The sequence below is a fragment of the Melanerpes formicivorus genome, unplaced genomic scaffold (assembly GCF_026170545.1).
Source record: "Melanerpes formicivorus ecotype bairdi unplaced genomic scaffold, bMelFor1.0.p_v2 SCAF_21, whole genome shotgun sequence".
NCBI classification, from domain to species: Eukaryota; Metazoa; Chordata; class Aves; order Piciformes; family Picidae; genus Melanerpes; species Melanerpes formicivorus.
The window spans coordinates 13,332,328-13,352,219 of NW_027142373.1; positions in this window are offsets into that span (position 1 = coordinate 13,332,328).

The window sequence follows — 19,892 nt, forward strand, 5'->3', positions numbered from 1 at the left end:
TCCCTCCCCAGTTGGAGCTCCACTGATTCCAACTGGCTATTGACCTAGAGGGCAACACCTCCTCCTCTCCTTCCCTGCCTATCCTTCCTAAAGAGCTTATACCCATCTATCCCTACATCCCAGTCATGGGATTCAACCCACCAAGTTTCAGTAATAGCCACCATGTCATGGCATCCCAGCAGCACAGTGGCCCTTAACTCATCCTGTTTGTTGCCCAAGCTGTGTGCATTTGCACAGAGGCACTTCAGCTGGGCTGGCCCTGTCCTCCTCTTCTGCCAGTTCCCCTCGGTTTCCACAGAATGTCCTGGTGCATCATTCGTGGCTTGCCTCAGGGCAGCAAGTTGAGAGCCCTTACCAGCTCTCCTTCTCTCTACTGCTGGTGAGCTTCCCCTCTGTTTGTCACCAGCCAGCAGGAGACTATTAACCCCTTCTCCCTTCAAATCTAGTTTAAAGCCCTATCAATGAGCCCTGCCAATTCCTGCCCCAGGATTCTTATCCCCCTCTGGGGGGATCTTCTGATGATCTTCTGATCATCCAGCCTCTGGTCATGAATCATTGCCTTGAGCAGAGCCATGTCCCAAGGCTTTGGGTTATGCTGCTGTGTGGGGAGTTGAAAGTACAACCAGAAAGATCATGATGGTCAGCATTCAATGAGGTAAAGTGTCCATTGCTGTTCTTGGGCCACAATGACCTCATGCAGCACTACAGGCTTGAGGCAGAATGGCTGAAGAACTGCTCAGTAGAGAATGAGTTGATGAGGGAGGTGATTGATGGCTTGCTGAGGATGATTTATGGCTTGCAGTTACTCAGGTGACCAAAAAGGCCACCATCATCCTAGTCTGGATCAGGAATATTGTAGCCAGCAGGTCTGGGGATGTTATTCTCCCCCTCTGCTGGGCACTGGTGAGGCCACACCTCAAATCCTGGGTTCAGTTTCAGGGCTTTCATTCCATTGAGGTCTGGAGCAGGTCCAGAGCAGAGCAGCTAAGCTGGGGAAGGGTCTGTCAAGGAACAGCTGAGGGACCTGGGGGTGTTTACTGCAGAGAAGAGGAGGCTGAGGGAGACTTCATTGCTCTCTACAGCTCCGTGATGCTGGAGGCTGGAGACAGGTGGGGCTTGGGCTCTGCTCCCTAGTTTCAAGTGATAGGAGAGGAATTAGCCTGAAATTGTGCCAGGGGAGGCTTAGGTTGAAGAGGAGGAAAAATGTCTTTGCTGCAAGAGTGGTCAAGGAGTGACAGAGGCTGCCCAGGGAGGTGGTGGAGTCCCCATGCCTGGAGGTGATCCAGAAAGATGTGGCCATGGCATCTGGGGCCATGGTTTAGTAGCCATGGTGGGGTTGGATGAACTGGATGATCTCAGAAGGCTCTCTGGTTCACATCATCCAGGGCTGGGCATTGACCACAGACACCCTTAACAGGGATTTGTTTGACCCGTGACTCTCCTCTGACTGCAGTGAGGGCTCAGGGCCACCAGCTCACATCTTTGGGCTGCAGCAGGGATGAATCCTGCCTCTGCTGCTGCAGCCATTTGTATCTTGTCACTGTTGCTGTTTGTTTCTTTGGGAACTGCCTCACTTATTCGAAATCATTTAAAATGTTGTACACAAAACCTAATCAAGAACTCAAATTATCTCCCTTTTAAGCAGGGGAGGATATGCAGAATCAGCCTGAAATGATTTCTAAAATAATAAAGGCAGATTCAGAGAGGGCCTGAGAAGCACAAGCAGTACAGCTGTGAGCTTCTCTAGGTTTATCTCAGCTACTGACAAGCAGACAAAAGGTGCTGGTATCTCTCACACTGCATCTTTTAAATTAACAACTCAGTTGCATGCAGATTGGGGCAAATAATGAACGTTCTGCTTCAGCTGCTGAAGCAGAAAATGCAGAGGAAAAATGGCACATGGAAACAAAATTGTTATGGCTTCTTTTAAAGCAGGATGCACATCTCCTTTAAAACACTATTTTTAGGCAACTTAAATTTACCACCAACACAGAAGGAGATGTTGGACTCCATTCCAGAACTTCGTCCTCCTGCTGCATCTTTTCTTCACTGAGGAGGCAAATTTCAGAGCATTTCACTAAGCATCCCAGCAGAGTGGGGTTAGAATGGACCTCTGGAGCTCACCCAGTCCCAGCCCTGCTCCAGCAGGGCACCCACAGCAGCTTGCCCAGCAGCACAATGCCCAGGGAGGGTTGGAAGCTCTCCACACCAGGAGACTCCACAACCTCTCTGGGCAGCCTGCTCCAGGCCTCCAGCACCCTCACAACAAACAACTTTCTCCTCCTGCTCACATCCAACCTCCTGGCTGCCACTCTGTGCCCACTGCCCCTTGTGCTGCCCCTGGGCACCACTCAGCAGAGCCTGGCCCCAGCCTCTTGCCCCCCACAGCTCCTTTAGATCTTGCTGAGCATTGCTCAGCTGCCCTCTGGGGCTGCTCTTCTGCAGGCTCTCAGCCCCAGGGCTCTCAGCCTTTGCTGCTCCCAGAGCTGCTCCAGGCCCCTCAGCAGCTTTGCAGCCTGCCCTGGACTCTCTCCAGCAGTTCCCTGTCCCTCTGGAGCTGGGGAGCACAGAACTGGACACAGGACTCCAGATGTGTCCTCATGAGGGAAGAGCAGAGGAGAACAACCACCTTCCTTGGCCTGCTGGCCACACTCTTCTGCATGCACCCAGGAGACCATTGGCCTTTTTGGCCACAAGAGCACATTGCTGGACTCTCTCCAGCAGTTCCCTGCCCCTCTGGAACTGGGGAGCCCTGACCTGACCCCAGGACTTGTGATGTGTCCTCACGAGGGTAAAGCAGAGGAGGAAGAAAATCTGCTGGCTAGTCTTCTTCATGCACCCTGGAGCCAGACACTACACTTGCCCTTATTGAACTCTATGGCTTCAACTCTTCCCAGCTCTGCTGCCTGTCCTGCTCTCACTGGATGGCAACAGAGTCTGATTGGGTGCCAGCCACTCCTCACAGTTTGGTACCAGCGTCTTTGTCACTTTAAAATGTATTTTGGCCCTGGTACTTTCACTGCTTGCTCACGCAATGGCCACAGCAAAGGTCTGAGCAGGTTGTTAGATGACTTGGGTCACCATGACCCCAGTGCCAGCACCTCTGCACTCGGGCAGGAAAACCAGGCCAGCACAGTGAAAGGTCCTTCCCATCCTGGCTTTCATTTAAAATTCAAGACCTTCAGGCTGTGAGGCGAGAGCTGCCTTCAGACCATGGGCCCATCCTCAACCCGTGAGGAAGAGGAGCTTGGTCGGAGTGACCTGGCAGACGCTGGGCTCCACCCCACAGGGCTACCTCTCTGTTCAGCCCTGCTCCAGCACCGCTTGGAAATGACCTGAGGAGGGAGGTGGTAACAAAGGGAGCGAGGGATGATTCGGCAATTGTCTGAATGCTGTGTCCATCCCCCCGGCTGCGGCCCACCTTCAGAGCAGTTAATCACCGCACTCATTAGTGATTGCATTTCCCTGCCAGCGCTCTGCACTGAAACTTCCCCTCGGGGCCAGATTTCCCCACGCCTGTGTCCCAGGCCTGTGCAGTGTGGTGGTGTGAAGCTCAGTCAGGATGAGTGACAGGATCCCTGCCACATTTCTCAGGGGAGCCAGTTTTTAATGAATTGTTAGTCATAAACTAATTAGTCAATTTACAAATGAGTTCTGGGGGAAATTCCTTAGCCCTGAGAAGCTGCACATCAGTCATCTGCAGCAGGAGCTGAGGCTGCTCCACAAGACTGGAAATCCAAAATGCAAAACTTATTTTTTTCCTGGAGCCCTGGCCAAGGTGATCTCCCATCCTCCCTCTGAGAGCTGCTGGCACTTGTCCTGCTCCAAACTTGGTCTAAAAGCAGTTTGGAGAGAACATTTGCTAACAGAAATGACTGAAGAAGGTAATAGATGTCTACAAGTTGTCCTGGTGTGAGCCTGAGCAGAGCCCCTCCTGCACAGAGCTGTCCCTGCCCATCTCAGGCTCTGCTCACTGAGGATCTTTCTGCACTTCAGGGCAGCTTGGCACAGCCAGGGGCTGCTGCTAGCAGGGAGCAGCTGATGGGGACAGCTCCTGCCAAGGGCTGGGCTGCAGAGAGCCTCTGCCTTGGAATTGCTCCTGGCCACACCAAGGGCACTGCCACAGCTTGTGCCACACCTTGGGGGCAGGAAGGCAGAGGTGGCTCCTGTGGGGAGGAGCAGACAGCACAGGGCACCCTCAGCTGCCCCCCAGGGGAGTGCAGCCCATGGATGGCATCCTCAGGAGCAAGCTGAGGGATCCCCAGGGCCAAGCCTCTTCTTCCCTGCCTGCTGTCCCAGCAGGATATTGCAATCCTGGCCAAACTGTTCTGGGCAGCACTAAAAGATACCCAGAGGTCCCTTCCAAACCCCACCAGACTGTGTGATTCTGGCTGTGGAGGTCCAATGGGGACCAAGTTGAGCCACCCTGACCTCTGAGACTGACAGCTGCTGGTCTGTAATGAGGAGGACAGCACTGGAGAGCAGGAGTGCTGGGTCAACTGGAGCTGCACATAGCAGGAGCACATGGAACACAAAGCCACTCTAAATAAAGCAGAAGCCTGTTTTGTGTCACCAGCCCATGCTGTCTCTGAACATCATGTCTGGAAGACAGGGACTCATGGAGGGCTTTTCCTGTGTAGGAAATTGGCCAAAATGAGGCTTGGCTCTGAGGGAAAAGGGAATCACAGAATGGGTTGAGTTGAAAGTACCATAAAGGTCATCCAGCTCCAATCCCCTGCCCTGTGCAGGGACACCTCCCACCAGCACAGCTTGCTCAGGGCCTCATCCAGCCTGGCCTGGAGCACCTCCAGGCAGGGCACAGCCACAGCCTCCCTGGGCAGCCTGTGCCAGGCTCTCCCCACCCTCACTGCCAACAATTTCTTCCTCCTCTCCACTCTCAGTCTCCCCTCTCCCAGCTCAGAGCCATTGTTCCTCATCCTGGCACTCCCAGCCCTTGTCCAGAGTCCCTCCCCAGCTCTCCTGGAGCCCTTCAGGTACTGGAAGGCTGCTCTGAGGTCTCCCAGGACCTTGTTCCTTCTTCAGGCTGAACAACCTCAACTTTCTCACCTGTCCCCACAGCAGAAGTTCTTCAGCCCTCTGATCATCTTGGTGGCCTTCTCTGGACCCTCTCCAGCAGCTCCATGACTACACTGTGCTGGGTCCCCCAGAGCTGGACCCAGCCCTGCAGGTGAGGTCTCCCCAGGGCAGAGCAGAGGGTCAGGATCCTCTCTTTCCACCTCTGGAGGAAAGCCCTTGGCCTCCTGTGCTGCCAGTGCCCATTGCTGGCTCCTGCCCATCTTGTCCCCCCCAGCACCCCCAAGGCCTTCTCTGCAGGGCTGCTCTCAATCTTATCATCACTCAGCCTAGCCTGATTCTGAGGATTGCCCTGACCCAGGTGCAGGACCTTGCACTAGACCTTACTGAATGTCATGAGGTTCTCAAAAGAGACTAAAAATGCTGGTCACCTTGATATGAAATCTGAATCCTTGTGCAAATGACTCTGGTGAGACCCCTGTGAGATCGCCTTGCCCGAGGTGAGAAACAGAAGAAATCTCTCCATCGTGATCTTAAAGGTCTTCTCCAACCAAGACAATTCTATCTTTGTGTGTAGCAGCTCTGGAAGAGGATTCTGCCCCTCTGCTGTGCTCTGCTCACAGCCCTGCAGGGCTGGGGCAGCTCTGGAGCCCTCAGCACAGACAGGGACCTGCTGCAGCAGGGCCAGAGGAGGCCACAGCAGTGCTGGCAGGGCTGGAAGCCCTCTGCTGGGAGCCAGCCTGAGAGAGTTGGCCTTGGGCAGCCTGCAGGGGAGAAGGCTCCAGGGAGACCTTCTGGTGGCCTTGCAGTGCTTCAAGGGCTGAGCAGAGAGCTGGGGACAGACTTTGGAGCAGGGCCTGTGGTGCCAGCACAAGGGAGAATGGTTTGGAACTCAGAGAGGGACACTGAGAGTGGAGAGAAGGAGAAATGTTTGGTGCTGAGGGTGGGGAGAGCCTGGCCCAGGCTGCCCAGAGAGCTGGGAGCTGCCCCATGGCTGGCAGCAGTGCAGGTCAGGTTATTTGGGGCTGTGAGCAGCCTGCTCTGGTTGGGGCTGTCCCTGCTGGCTGCAGGGGGTGGAGTGGAGGAGTTTTAGAAGTCTCTTCCCACCCAGCAAGCTGCTCTGCTCTGTGCTTTCTCCCTCAGCAGGCTGTCCCCTGTCAGGACCATTCCTTGTTCCCCAGCCTGTAAGGTGTCTGTATTGCTCTTGCCAGAGGCAGCAGTGATTTGATTAAGGGCTGTCAAATCCTGTCTGTACCAGCACTGAAATACCTCTGGCTCCTGGTTTGTAACTGGGAGGGTTTGAAGGTGCAGCTGCCTGGAGCATTGACAGAAGGGGATGGCTTGGATCACCCTGACCTCAGGACCACAGCATCTTTGAGCTTCTCATTACATTTGGGAATTCAGTTGTGCCAGGATGGATAACCTGAGGAGAGTTTTCAATGCCTTTCCCAAAGAAACTGGAGCGGTAGATGTCCAAGGTTTTATCACCTTGAGGAGGGGAGGTTGAGACTGGGGATTAGGAAGAAATTGTTGGCAGTGAGGGTGGGGAGAGCCTGGCACAGGCTACCCAGGGAGGCTGTGGCTGTGCCCTGCCTGGAGGTGTTCCAGGCCAGGCTGGATGAGGCCTTGAGCAGCCTGTGCTGGTGGGAGGTGTCCCTGCCCAGGGCTGGGGGTTGGAGCTGCATGATCTTTATGGTCCCTTCCAACCCAACCCATTCTGTGACTCAATGAAACACAAGGAAAATCTCAGTTGCAGCTGAAGGCAGAAGCTGCTCTCAGCACTCCTGAGCTGGATGAAAAATGCCTTTGTTTATCCTGCTGCAGTCTGCAGCAGCAGCAGAAATCCCTGCCCACAAAGCTCTGCAGTGTGTCAGCGATCACACAGCCAATGCTTCATGGAGGGGAAGGCAGAGTTAGCATTTCTGGTCAGCATCCTCAGAGCTTCAGAAAAGGCCAAACGGTGACCTTGGTGCACCTGTGAATGAACTGGGGGCCAGCCACTCTGCCTGCTCCTGCTCAAAGAACTGACTCTTGTACACTCATCAACAGCTAAAGGCTGGGGGGAAGAGTGCACCAGAGAGTGCTGGAGGACAACACAGGCCAGCAATTTGCTCTTGTGGCCAAGAAGGCCAATGGTCTCCTGGATGCATGCAGAAGAGTGTGGCCAGCAGGCCAAGGAAAGTTGTTCTTCTCCTCTGCTCTTCCCTCATGAGGGCACATCTGGAGTCCTGGGTCCAGTTCTGCTCTCCCCAGTTGCAGAGGGACAGGGAACTGCTGGAGAGAGTCCAGGGCAGGCTGCAAAGCTGCTGAGGGGCCTGGAGCAGCTCTGGGAGCAGCAAAGGCTGAGAGCCCTGGGGCTGAGAGCCTGCAGAAGAGCAGCCCCAGAGGGCAGCTGAGCAATGCTTAGCAAGAGCTAAAGGAGCTGTGGGGGCAAGAGGCTGGGGCCAGGCTCTGCACAGTGGTGCCCAGGGCCAGCACAAGGGGCAGTGGGCACAGAGTGTCAGGCAGGAGGTTGGATGTGAGCAGGAGGAGAAAGTTGTTTGTTATGAGGGTGCTGGAGGCCTGGAGCAGGCTGCCCAGAGAGGTTGTGGAGTCTCCTGGTGTGGAGAGCTTCCAACCCTCCCTGGGCATTGTGGCTCTGGGCAAGCTGCTGTGTGTGCCCTGCTGAGCAGGGAGGTTGGACTGGATGATGCCCAGAGGATGCTGTGAAATCTATTGATGATTATAATGTGTTCAGGTCACCATGTCACCATGGCAACAAGGTTCCAGAGGTACCTCAGGTGGATATTCTGCCTTTTTCTATCCTGCAAGAGGAGAACTCAGACAAAGTGCTTGAACATGTGACTTCTCTGCCCATGGGCTGACCCTGGTAGCTTGTACCTTGCCTTACCAGGCAATGAAAACCCAGGAGGAAAACAGTATGCCAGCAGGAAGTCACACTGCTACCTTCTCTGTAGGAGGCTTGTGCCACTGCCCAGGACAGCAAAATGTCAGTAACTAAATGAGATTTGTTCCCTTGTCATCTGCCCACAGAAGCTGGATCTGTGACTACACCTGCAGTAGGTATTGGAATCATAGAATCATGAAATGGGTTAGATTGGAAGAGACCTTAAAGATCAACCAGTTCCAACTGCTTGCCATGAGCATGGACACCTCCCACTAGTCCAGGCTGCTCAAGGTCCTGTCCAGGCCTTAAACACTTCCAGTCTCGTACTAAAGATCAAAGAACAACAAAACAAAACAAAACCCTAACCCCAGTCTCATTTTCCTCTTCCTGAAGAGATCCATTCATGGTTACAACTTGGCCAAAGGCTACCAGAAAAACACTGGGTACCCAGACAGAGCCCATGTGCAAGCATGCAGGTGTCCAGGACGGAGTGTTGGAGCCCGGCACTTGCAGTGGAGGGTGATGGAGACAACACCCGTGTCAGGTGTGACCAGGAGAACTATCTGCTTAACCTGGTGGCTGAGCTGAAGGAAGAAGTGGTAAGACTCAGGACTACAAGGGAATGTAAAAGGGAGTTACACATGCAGGGGGATGGATACAGGTCCCTATTAGGAGAGGCATGGGGATTCCATTCCAGCCCTCTTCCCCTCCCCTGTTGCCCTTGCACAACAAATATGAGGCACTGCATGTTGAGGGCAATGTGGATGAGAAGGCAGAAGAGGAACCTTCTAAGGGGATGCCTAAAGCAAATCAGTCCCCAACCTGCATCAGGACTAGTGCCATAGAGAAAGAAAGGAGGGTTACAGTTGTTGGAGACTCTCTCCTGAGTGGAACAGAGGGACCCATATGTCATCCTGACCCATCCCATAGGGAAGTCTGCTGCCCACCTGGGGCTTGGGTAAGCGATATCACCAGGAGACTACCCAAGCTAATCCAGGCCTCTGAGTATTACCCATTGTGGATGATCCAAGCTGGCAGTGATGAGCTTGATAAGGAGGGCACCAGAACAATCAAAAAGGAATTCAAGGCCCTTGGACAATTGATTGGTGGGACAGGAGCTCAAGTGGTGTACTGCTCAGTTCCCTCAGTGGCAGGTGTGTACACTGAGAGGAACAGGGGAACTCACACCATCAACAAATGGCTCAGGGGATGGTGCCAGCAGCGGAATTTTGGGTTCTTTGATCAAGGGGCAACTTTTACTGCACCTGACCTGCTAGACCTAGATGGGCTGAATCTATCTAGAAAGGGAAAAGGAGTCTGCACAAGAGTTGGCAGAGCTCATTGGGTTTGAAGGGGGAAGGGATGGAACCAGTCTGGTGAGGAGAGAGAGGGACATAAAGTAGAGTTAGTTGAGAAACCAGCAGCACAGCTGGAGTGCAGGTACACCAAGTCAAGCATTATGGGTAACAAACAAGAGGAGCTGGAAGTCTTGATCCAACAGGAGGTATCAAGTAAAGTTACCGTGTTGGAGGTTGCCAGGTCCAGTCCTGCACTGCCTGCTGTTGCTGGGCGGAGGTCAGAGACACACATGCTGCCACCATCTGCCTGGCCGATGACGGCTGGATGGTTTGTGTCTGCGTGCAGTGTTGTCCCGTGCTCCTCATCCAGTTTCCCTGGCAAGGCTGCCCTTGAGAATTATACTTAGATCGACACTGGTTAGCATAATGCCTCCCCTTCTGGCACCTAGGGCAAATCCCGGGTGCCTTAGGTTTGGCTCCAGTATTAGCTACCAAACAATTCATTCTGAGATGACCCGGTTTCCCACAGTCATAACAAATTCCTGTATTCATTGGACCATTCATAGCTGCAAAAGCTGTGGCCATAGCTTCATACTTCTGTTCCATCGTACCTATCTTATTACACACTTCAATCATTTCTATCTGTGAATTGCTGTCGTGGGTTGAGGGGAAAGCCCGGCCTTCTCCCCCCCACAAAGTGAAGGGAAAAAAAAATTGACCACAGCTAACCACAGCCGGATGAGCAAAAAGGGATGCTGTATTTACAAGCAGTATTAAGAAGTGCAGGGTATATATACACAATTTACAGTATTTACAATATATACATAGAAGTATATAACAAAGTAATACAGGAACGAAATTCCCCTCCGCCCTGCTGGTGGAGGGTTCCCCCCCTCTACCCCCTTCTCTCCCCTTTTTTCCCCAGAGAGTGTTAGAAAGAGAGAAAAGGAGCAGTTGTTAATTAAAAGCAGTTATAAATTAGAGCAAAATGTTAGTAGGTTTTGCAGGCCTCATGCTTATCAGTCCAAGGTCAGTCTGGCACAGAGCCTAGAAGCCACAAGCTGCGAAAAGGGAGGAGGGAGAGGTGAACACTGAGAAAAGTCTCCGCTGGACTCAAAGCTTAAAGCTGTACTCTACCAATCCACCAATGAAATTAGTTTAGACCTGTCCTTTGTTTATAAAACATTCAACCATAGTGTCTCTTTCTTAAAGGCACAGCCTCAAACGGTCATAGTTGCATATAAGGTTCCCGCGGTTCCTGACTGATATTCGTAAAAACTTTTTGTGGCTTTAGAGAGTCCGGGACTTTAAGGAAAGCCTTTTGTGCCTCCTCCCTCGATGCTTCCAGGGCTTCCCACGGGCAGTCGCGGGCTTACGCTGCTGGGTCGGTGTGTTGACCTGTGCCCATGAGGTGATCCAGGGTGAGTGCTGCTAGAGCCTGATTGTTATGTCCCGCATATGTAAGTCAGAGCTCCACTGGAACTCCCATAAAGTATACTGAGACAGAGTTAGCAACAGTTGTGCTAGAGATTTTAAGTCGTATGGTGTCATTACGTGATTGTCGAGTATAGATGTTGAAAGATTAGCAAAATAAGGAGAAGAGAGCCCATGCTCAGTGGCAGTACAACGGAGTTCTTTAATCACTGGGAAGGACAAAGCCTCCCATTGAGGGTTACCCTCTCTGACCGTGTACAGTACAGGAGCCATGATTCTTGTGGCAACCTCAGTGTCTCCATTCCACAAAGCTTGGCACTTAATAGAAGCCCACACATTGTGAGGATCCTGGGGATAAAGGTCTGGTTCCCGTTCGGGATTGACAGGGCCTGGATCTAGGAGGTCTTCCTTGGGAGGGTATTCTGCTGCGTATGTACCCAAAGTCTCAGTCCGCAGCTTAGGCTCTGGTGGCAGCTTAGAGGGTAACTGAGCTCCCTCAATACTCTGTTCTGAGTTCCCTTCTTGCGCTTTAAGCATCTCAAATATAATCCGCCACCATGGGAGCATGCGCTGCACCTCAACATTCCCTGTGGTAGCGTGACCGTTTGAGGCTGTGCCTTTAAGAAAGGGACAGTGCTGGGACACTCTGGCTTAATGTTTTGGAATAATAACGAAAACAATCAGATATTCTAAACTAATTTCATTGGTAGATTGGTAGAATGCAACTTTAAGTTTGAGTTCAGTTGGAATTTTTCTCAGTGTCTCTCTGTCCTGCTTTTCCAGCCTGTCTGCTTCTGAGCAGCTGGAGTTTGACCTTGGATACCAGATAAGCACTAATCCTGCATGCGCTTTTTTGAGGCCTAACAAAATTTCATCCTCATTAATTACCTTTTCTCTCTCTCTAGCCCTTTTTGGGAAAAAAGGGAGGTAGAGGGAGAGAGGGAGGTACAGAGGGGGAACCCTTCTCTGTCCGGAGGAGGGAGTTTTGCTCCTGTATTTTTCTTTGCTGTATATTTCTGTATATATATTGTAAATACTGTATATTGGGTATATATATAACCTCTATTTCATTTTTGCTTGTAAATATAGCATTCCTTTTGCTTCTCCCACTGAGTTAGCTGTGGTTTGTTTTTTTTTCTCTTTGTGGAGGAGGGAGAGCTAGGCCTTCCCTCAACCACAGTTAGCAGATAACTTTGCCATGCTTCCTAAGGAGTTCCTGCATTAACACAACACAGAAGCAGTTTGTGATTGGTTACAGAAAATGCATCACATGGGTACCTATATCTTATCAGGGTTTCAGCAAACATCAAAGTAAAATTAAGAGACCAGGGACTCTGTTATAAAGATCTATGATATGTGTGAAGCCTTACACACTCAGGTCATAATAACCATTCGTAATCAGGTATCTGCGCTCCTCAAACTACACTGCTGCACCATGTTCCCATAGTTCACAAGCCATCAAGGCAACACTGTCACCTCTTATCAATCTAGCAGTGCTTGGAGCTCGGTTCTCCAAGTATTAACCCTTCAAAAAAGCATTTTTATAAATATGAGACTGCATGGGATCCATCCTAGGGTGCTGAGAAAGCTGGCAGGTGAGCTGCCAAGCTGCTCTCTATCATTCACCACCAGCCCTGGCTCACTGGAGAGGTCCCAGAGGACTGGAAGCTGCCAAGGTGATGCCCATCCACAAGCAGGGCAGGTTGGAGGAGCCAGGGAATTCCAGGCCTGGCAGCCTGACCTCAGTGCCAGGCAAGGTGATGGAACAGATCATCCTGAGTGCAATCAAACAGCACTTACAGCATGGCCAAGGGCTCAAGCCCAGCCAACAGGGATTCAGGAAGGGCAGGTCCTGCCTGACCAACCTGATCTCCTTCCATGCCCATGTGACTGCCTGGTGGATGTGGGGCAGGCTGTGGATGGAGTCTGCCTGGACTTCAGCAAGGCCTTTCACACCATCCCCCACAGCAAACTCCTGGCCAAGCTGTCAGCCCCTGCCTTGGACAGCAGCACTCTAAGCTGGGTTAGGAACTGGCTGGAGGCTGAGCCCAGAGAGTGGTGGTGAATGGTACCACAGCCAGGTGGCAACCAGGCACCAGTGGTGTGCCCCAGGGACCAGTGCTGGGCCCCATCCTGTTCAATATCATTATTGATGATCTGGATGAGGGGGTTGAGTCCATCATCAGTAAGTTTGCAGATGACACCAAGCTGGGGGCAGGAGTTGATCTGTTAGAGGGTAGGTGTTGTGAACATGCCCTCAGAAATGAGCGGCAGATATACCAACGAAAATATATGTTAGGTTTATTTATATATATATACAAACAAACTCTGTAACGGGGCATTTACAGTCACCCTTCACAGGTATCGATATTCGGTTAGTGGAACTATCTTTACAGAATGTTATGTATGGGCACTTAAATCAAATGACTCACAGAACTTATAATCAAAACTGATTCTGAAAGCGGTGGGGGAGGGGTTGGTTAGTGACTGGCAACCCTCTACCCAGAGAAATTTAAACGCTACCCTAACTGAAGCTCTATAAAGAAGGGCTTGGCTTACTCACAAGTTGAGAACTTCATGAAGTCTTCCCTTAATATGTTTATAGTCCAGAGAACGTGGCACAGATGTGCCGCAATAAGGAGACAGGAAATGGCGCTGGCCGCGTGGCCGCACCGCATGGCTGCTTCTTCTCCCAGGATGCAAAGGTTCCCCACTCGGGGGGACGCTGTGGCAGGTCAGCAATGCTGGTTCACACGGGCTACCAGGTTTTCTCCTGCAGCGATGGATCACGCAGTGGTTGATCCCATGAGGTACTGTCCACGGCACCGCACGCAGCTGGGCAATGGTGGCAAAGGACCACGAGGCCTCTTGGAGCACTGGTTTGAGTCCCGGACAAGGTGGATCAAAACAGCACTGGCACACACACAGACACAGGCTCAAACATGAATGTGGGGGAGGCTCATTTACCAAACGACCCCTAATTACCATTTGCCCCAATAAGCATCTGTTGCTAACACAAAGATTAACCAATGAACTGACACCTACCAAATACGGCATAAGTATATGCTATACCCCGGGAAACAAACATATAGCCTGCCTGCCTCTTGTGTACTACAGGGGTGAGACCACGCCCAGGTAGGCTGTTTACCTGGACTCAGTGGCACCAGGATCCCCCCCTGCTACCTCCAGAAAGGAGGGGGAACAAAGGAGGGTTAACACACCGAGAAGTATATCCTAGAAATGTCTGGGGCACAATCCTGACCATAAGCATCATTCACTACAGTAGGAGAGCTCTGCGGAGGGACCTTGCCAGGCTGGACAGATGGGCAGAGGCCAAGGGCAGGAGATTGAACACATCCAAGTGCCAGGTTCTGCACATTGGCCGCAACAACCCCAGGCAGTGCTACAGGCTGGGGTCAGAGTGGCTGAGAGCAGCCAGGCAGAAAGGGACCTAGGAGTAGTATCATAGTATCATTCAGGGTTGGAAGGAACCACAAGGATCATCTAGTTCCAATCCCCCTGCCATGGGCAGGGACACCCCGCACTAGATCAGCCTGGCCAGAGCCTCATCCAGCCTGGGCTTAAACACCTCCAGGGACGGGGCCTCGACCACCTCCCTGGACAACGCATTCCAGGGTCTCACCACTCTCATGGTGAAGAACCTCCTCCTCACATCTAGCCTGAATCTCCACACCTCCAGCTTCATTCCATTCCCCCTAGTCCTATCACTCCCTGAGATCCTGAGCAGTCCCTCCCCAGCCTTCCTGTAGGCCCCCTTCAGATACTGGAAGGCCACAATTAGGTCACCTCAGAGCCTTCTCATCTGCAGACTGAACAGCCCCAACTCCTTCAGTCTGTCCTCATAGGAGAGGTGCTCCAGCCTTCTGCTCATCCTCGTGGCCCTGCTCTGGACACGTTCCAGCACCTCCACATCCCTCTTGCAATAGGGGCTCCAGAACTGGAGGCAGTACTCCAGGTGGGGTCTCACCAGAGCTGATCAGAGGGGGAGGATCACCTCCCTTGCCCTGCTGGCCACACTTCTCCTGCTGCAGCCCAGGATCTGATTGGCTTTCTGGGCTGCAAGTGCACAATGAGAGCTCATGTTGAGCTTCTTGTCCACCAGCACCCCCAAGTCTCTCTCCTCAGGGCTGCTTTCCAGCCAGTCCCTGCCCAGCCTGGATTTGTGCCTGGGATTGCCTCGACCCAGATGCAGTTGGTAGTGGTTGATAGTAGGCTGAACATGAGCCAGAAGTGTGCCAAGGAGGCCAACAAGGCCAAGGGCATCCTGGCCTGCATCAGGAACAGTGTGGCCAGCAGGAGCAGGGAGGTCATTTTGCCCTGTGTTCAGCACTGCTTAGGCCACACCTTGAGTCCTGTGTCCAGTTGTGGGCCCCTCAATTCAAGAAAGATGTTGAGCTGCTGGAAGGTGTCCAGAGAAGGGCAACAAAGCTGGGGAGGGGTCTGGAGCACAGCCCTGTGAGGAGAGGCTGAGGGAGCTGGGGTTGCTTAGCCTGGAGAAGAGGAGGCTCAGGGGAGACCTTCTTGCTCTCTCCAACTCCCTGCAGGGAGGTTGTAGCCAGGTGGGTGTTGGGCTCTTCTCCCAGGCACCCAGCACCAGAACAAGAGGACACAGTCTCAGGCTGTGCCAGGGGAGGTTTAGGCTGGAGGTGAGGACAAAGTTCTTCCCAGAAAGAGAAATTTGCCATTGGGATGTGCTGCCTAGGGAGGTGGTGGAATCACCAACCCTGGAGATCTTCACAAAAGGCTTGGATGTGGCACTTGGAGACATGGTTTAGTTGTCAGGAGGTGTTGGGTGATAGGTTGGACTTGATGATCCCTGAGGTCTTTTCCAGCCTTATTTATTCTGTGATTCTATGAACCATGTTCCTCAGCCCCACAGCTCTGCCTCTATTAAACACCTCCAGGGATGGGAACTTAACCACCTCCCTGGGCATCCTGTGCCAGGCTTTGAGAGTTCTTTCAGAGAAGAAGTTTCTTCTAATATTGCACCTAAACCTCCCCTGGTTCAACTTGAAATAATTTTCCTCTCCTCCTGTCCCTTGCTCCTTGGGAGCAGAGCCAACCCTCACTTCACTGCATCCTTCTCTCAGGGAGCTGTAGAGAGCAATGAGGTCTCCTCTCAGCTTCCCCTTCTCCAGGCTGAACAATGCCAAGTCCCTTGTTCTCCAGACCCTCTACTAGTGTCATTTCTCTACTCTGGACATGTTATAGGACCTAAGTGTCCTTCCTCTAGTGGGGGCATTTTTTTGCAGTGAGGGCAGTTTGTTATAGTCTTCAGACTTTTGTAAGGTCTTCCTTGTAGATTTTGGTCTGCCAGAATTCCCCACCTTCTCCTGTCATTCCAAAAGTTTTCTTTACATATTGTTGCTTGAAGGAATCCTCATTGTGTCTGCAAAGGAGGTGGCATGAGTTGTTCCACCTCCTGGACATCCTGCATGCCGCTGCAGCATCATCTTCCTGACAAGAGGAAGCACTACAGGCAAAAGTAGGAATCCTAATTCCCTTCATCCAGGGGGAGTGAGGTCCAGAACTATCACAAGTACATATTACAAAGTCAAAAATTCATCCCAGAGGTCCTGAAACCTACTGAAAACTCTTTGAAATACCCTGAACCACAACAAGTTCATATTGTGCAGGGAGTTGAAGGATTTTGAAGACCTTTGGAGGCACAGAAGTGAGATTTGTTTCATCTAGCTTTACCCCATAAAAGGAAGGAGTCTAGGACAAGGGTCTTACACCAGGACACCTTTGGGAAGAGGGAGATTTAAGCTTCATTCCACCTTATGCAACTTTTTTTAGGACAGGATGGACCACCTCTGCACGCAGAATCACAGAATGGTGGGGTTAGAAGGGACCTCTGGAGATTATCCAGTTCAACCCTGCTGCTAAAGCAGGGACACCCAGGGAGGGCAGTCTACACAAGAATCTGTCCAGATGGGTCTTGAAAGCCTCCACACAAGGAGACTCCACAACCTCTCTGGGCAGCCTGCTCCAGGCCTCCATCACCCTCACAACAAAGCTTCTCCTCCTCTTCAGATGGATCCTCCTGGGTTTGTGTCCCTTGCCCCTTGTGCTGTCACAGGACACCACTGACAAGAAAAGCCTCTCTCCAGTAGTCCTCACTTGAATTATTGTGACAGTTTTAGGCTATGCCTTTAAGAAGAGACAGTTACTGGAGCACTCTAGCTGAATGTTTTGGTGTAATAAGGAAAAGAAAAGATAGTTCTAAACGAATTTCAGTGGTAGGTCAGTGGGAATGCAACTTCAGGTTTTAGTTTTAGTTCAGTTTGTCTGTCAGTCTGTTTCAGTCTGCCTGGACGGCTGTTTCTCTTTCTGTGCTTGGCTGACCTTGGACTAATGAGATAAGAAACTAATTCTTTTTCTTCTCTTAGCACACACTTTGAACTAACAGAATTTCTCCCTTAATCATTACTTTTCTCTCTCTAACCCTTTTTGGGAAAATAGGGAGGAAGGGGGAGAAGGGGTCTGGGGGGGGAGCCTCCTCCAGTGAGGAGGGTCAGGTTTCCTGGGTTACGATCTTTGCTGTATGTTTTTGTGTCTCCTGTAAATCCTGTCTCTTGTGTATAGATTCAGTGCACCTCATCCTGCTTGTAAAATAGAGCTTTCCCATCTGCTCCTCTGACTGAGTTAGCCATGGTTTCTGTGGGGGGGCAAGAACGGAACCTCTCACCACCACAATTGGGAAGCCCAGAACTGGACTCCAGCTGTAGCTCCACTAGGGCAGAGTAGAGGAGGAGCTTGACTTTGGATCCTTGGGAGCATGACTCAGTGCACATCGCCCCAGGGCCTCCACAAGAGAGCTGTGGATTATCAGGATGTGTGAGCTCTGTCCCCCTGCAGTGTCTGGTTGGTTTGTGTGTGTCCTGCTACCTGGGATGCTCCTGTTGCAAATCAGAGCCAGAAGGCACTGTGAGCCCTAACAAGAAAGAAGGACTCCCTACTGAGGACAACCTGCCTGCAAACTGCTGTCTTTCCCAAACCACTCAGGAAGAAACAAAGAGCTTGTCACAAAACATATGTTGGGAGCTTCACTCTGAATGATGTGCTGCAAGTCTCAGCTTTCAGGAGGCTGGGGGCATGAAAACAACCCCAGCCCCACTATTAGCAAAGCACCAGGTGAAGTCCTGCTGTCCCCAGTCCCTGCACAAAGGAGTAACTATCAATGAGTATAACACTGGAGATGGAGATTTTGGAAGTCTGGGCATCTGCTTTACTGTTCCTGGAGCTGGGAGAGAAAGAGGGCAAGAGGGAGTGGGGTGAATGGTAATGTCTGAATGGAGACAGGCAGATGGAGTTGGTGCTCTTCACCTGCAGAAGTCTCCAGGGAGACCTCATTGCATCCTTCCAGGACCTGAAGGGCCCCAGGAGAGCTGGGGAGGAATTTTGAACAAGGGCTAGGAGTGCCAGGATGAGGAACAATGGCTTTGAGCTGGAAGAGGGGAGATTGAGATTAGAGATGAGAAAGAAATTGTTGAGTGAGAAGGTGGGGAGAGCCTGGCACAGCTTGCCCAGGGAGGTTGTGGATGTCTCCTTGCTGGAGGTGTTCAGGGCCAGGCTGGACGAGGCCTGGAGCAGCCTGTGCTGGTGGGAGGTGTCCCTGCCCAGGGCAGGGGGTTGGAATTGGATGAGCTTTCAGGTTCTTTACAGCCCAACTCATTCTGTGGATCCATGAAATTGTTGCAAAGGAGAAAAGGGTTGTGAGGATTTAAAAGGGCAGAACAGGGGACCCTGGCCATTGTGGCCTAGCTTTGAAAGGGTTTTGGCCATCAGAAGACATGCACAAAGTTGCAAGATGGATCACAGGATGAATTCCTCCATGCCATGGTGCGTTGGGACTAAGCAAAGAGCTCCACAAGAGATGGGACCAAAGCTTACTTACCTGAATGTGAGCTTGGTCTTTTCTAGACTCAGAGATCCTGCAAACAGAGGATGGAGGAATGCACAGGGCTGAGGTCACACAGCACAGCCTTGCCATGCTGAGACCCTCCCAGGGTGTCTCTGCCCCTCTGGGACGCACCTTCCCACTGAAGAATGCCCCATGGTACCTGTGACACTTCTACCCCATTGGCAGGTCTGGGTGAACCTACCTGATGGATACCAAGGTGAATACCAAAGAATCCTGAGCAAGATAAAGACAGGAGTGGGAGCAGTGGCCTCATTTCTTCAGGAAACCCAGAACAAATCTTTTTATCATTCACAGCCTGCCCCACATCCACCAGGCAGTCCCCTGGGCATGGAAGGAGATCAAGTTGGTCAGGCAGGACCTGCCCTTCCTGAATCCCTGTTGGCTGGGCCTGAGCCCTTGGCCATGCTGTAAGTGCTGTGTGATTGCACTCAGGATGATCTGTTCCATCACCTTGCCTGGCACTGAGGTCAGGCTGCCAGGCCTCTGGGAGGAGTCTCTCTGGGAGGACTGGTTCCAGCCCCTTCTCCCTTCCAATCTAGCCCTGTCAATGAGACCTGCCAACTCCCTTCCTAGAACCTTTTTGCCTTTGGGGGATAGGTCATTCTCATGTGCTAAGATCTTTCTCCTCCTCTGGGGCAGATGTACTCCATCTGCGGCTAGCTGACATGGTGATTCTCCAGAACCATTGAAGGATACAGTTGTTTTGGTTGGAGGAAACCTGTAAGATCCTTCAGTGAACCTTCAACCTAAGGCCACCATGGCCATCAAACCATGTTCCAAAGTGCCATTGCTACACAGTTCTTGAACACCTGCAGGGATGGTGACTCAACCACCTCCCTGGGCAGCCTGTTCCAAACCCTGACTCATTCCACACCTTGATGCTCTCTTAGCTCTTAGCCATCACCTTGAGGGCAGGAAGGCAGAGGTGGCTCCTGTGGGGAGGAGCAGACAGCACAGGGCACCCTCAGCTGCCCCCCAAGGGAGTGCAGCCCATGGATGGCATCCTCAGGAGCAAGCTGAGGGATCCCCAGGGCCAAGCCTCTTCTTCCCTGCCTGCTGTCCCAGCAGGACTCTGTCCTTTCTGCCTTCCAGCCCCAGCCCTGGGTGTAGACAACGGAGATAGGAATCAATCCGGCTGACCAATGTGATCGAGTATTGTTCATTTATTGTTCCAGTGTTGCAGGCCGATGGTGCAGGCCTGAGGTGCAGGCCTATGGAGCAGGCCTGTAGTGTAAGTATAGCACTGTAAAGTGAAGAAGAAACAGGAGACAGGAAAGGCAGAAGTGCGTAG